Genomic DNA, 2,562 nt, shown 5'->3' on the forward strand with positions numbered 1-2,562 from the left:
CCCCGGAGAGTATAGAAGACGAGGTGTTTAAAATGCAGCACATCAGTAACCACAAAATACTCCAAATACTCCAAATGTGTGACGAAACGGTGCTACGATTAACCGTGCATCTGCCAGCCGCTTCATCCATTCAGATTTGACTCAGAATTTTGTGTTATGCATAAAATGTTGCTGTTATTACTTTTTATTTTAAATATAAGTTACTTTCATAGAGGTTTTCATAATTTCTGCGTGTTTACACAATTGTTTTATAATAAATTCTATAATTTATAATTATTAATTTATTTTATAAACCATATCCATGGTAACAAGGAGCATGGTTTTATTGATCTTAATACTTTTAATCATTCTAATGAATTTTAATAGAAGTAAAATGTTAATTCAATTAGAGCTTGATGAAATAGAAATCGGGCTGTCAGTGTCTAACATAAATCAGCTGTTAACTCTTTAGCAGTGTTACTGTCATTCCAAAGCTTTCTTTCTGTGGAAGATCATTTGAGAAATGTCGTTTTTTTGTTTTTATAATATGGTATCCAACATGTTTGGTTACCAACATTCTTCAAAATGTATTTCACAGAATAGAGAAAGTCATACAGGTTTGGAACGACATGACAATTTAATAGCAGTACATTTACAGCATCCGAGCTCAAAATCAGTGCTTTACTGTCAAGTGTGACAAAAATGCAATACGAAGTCTGTTAACTGTATTTACTGTACATTCAATAATATTGATCATTATTTGTTTCTGTCCTTTTTTCGTCTGAATGTGTAAAACTGATTCTGAAACAAGCAGCTCGTCATATATGTGCCAGCAACTGCAGAAAGACAGGAAACAAGCTCATCGTTCTCGCCGCAATATTAATGAAGCGCTGCGACCACAGCAGAGCCACGGCATCAACGAGAAACAGCCTCGTCTACCACCTTAAAAACTCATCTCTTTTACTAAACATGCGTCTTTTTCAACCTGCACTTTTTTTCTTTCGCTACTTTGTTATTTTCTACTGTTTTCATGTTGCACTGTTGCAGCAGCGCGGTCATATTCAGTCATATTCACATTGGAATGTTATCAACTGATCGTTAGCAATAATACTGCAAAACTCATGTTGAGGATAACACGTATGACTGCTACAGCACTTTCGGTACATACAACCATAAAAGCAACACAGAACGCGTGTGCACTAGACAGAGCTGTGCTGCGTTTCGTTATTTTCAAAAAGTATAAACCATCTATAAAATCGCATCTCAGTAAGATATAGATAGATATAGTGCGTTCAATCTGAAGAGAATCCCTTACAGACACAATAACATCATCATGCGCACGTACTTCATCGAGAAGTGAAGGCCAAGCACTAACAACCCCAAAAACGGTATCATATTACACTGTCAGAAAGTCAAAACTGATTTTTGCTTGTATACTTTCATCCAAACATTTTTCAAATTCAAAGCACTTTCTAAAATCAAAAAGTTTTATACATTTAGGGTGTTGTTCTCCCGTTCATTTTTTTTGACTACTGATAAGAATAATATGTATAGAAAATAGATATTATTAAAATGTATTACATTTAAATGTATCCCCGTAAAGTTTCTTTGAAACAATCTGTATTGTATAAAGCACAGTATAAATAAAAGTGACGTCATGACTCGGATAATGTTGCTTCATGCAAACAATAATGCATATACGGCTCATTCTCGTTCTCATTTCAGAGAGACACCGAAGGATAAATGTGACCTCGAAGGTCAAACTGGACGACCCGTCTGACCTCTGACCTCTTTATCAGACGGTAAAACAACATTTAACTGTCAGGGAGACAGACGAGCGCCAGACAAAACTGCTTCAAATTGACTATTCATGCTAAAAACTGAGCTACATAAACAAATGCCCCCTCGTGTTTCATTCCCAGATACACCTGTGACCTGTTGAACCAGTTTGACTGCAGGATCCAGCTAGTGTTAAGCCGGATCAGATTTTTTGGCTCGTCTGTTTGAGCTGTAACGTCTGCCAGCTAAACTGATGCTCAGTGTTTGTTTTACTCCAGCGCTCCTCGTGTTGGCAGCGTCTGACGCGTCACAGTCACACAGTTCAAAGCCAGAGAGAAGAGCGCAGGTGTGTGAAGAGGAAACTCAGAGATGCGGTGGGCAGTAACAGTAACTCTGATACCTGAGGCAGAACATGAGAAGACAAGCCTGAGCTCGAGTCTGATCCAACAACACATTCACGCTCACTTCATCTGACTGAACCCGCATTCGGCTCAACGCTCTCTGGAACTGTAATCACACTGCTGCATGTTCACAGATAATCTAATGAGCCATTTGAGCTAATTAATGTGTTCATCAGTGGACATTATTGTGACTCCTACAGGAAGATTCATATCAGAATCGTATTACGAGCCACTGAAACCAACAAACATACAAGTGTTAAAACCTCAACCACTGCAGGTTTAGAGGAATAGAGAGAGGGAGAGAGCGCGCGAGGGAGGACTGAGTGAACGAGAGAGAGAGAGAGAGAGCGTTCTGTATAATTGCACGCCTCTCATTTTGCATGCAGCTCGCCTGTAGTTTCAT

Source organism: Sinocyclocheilus grahami, unplaced genomic scaffold, assembly GCF_001515645.1.
Source record: "Sinocyclocheilus grahami isolate Dianchi unplaced genomic scaffold, SAMN03320097.WGS_v1.1 scaffold1239.1, whole genome shotgun sequence".
Lineage (NCBI taxonomy): Eukaryota > Metazoa > Chordata > Actinopteri > Cypriniformes > Cyprinidae > Sinocyclocheilus > Sinocyclocheilus grahami.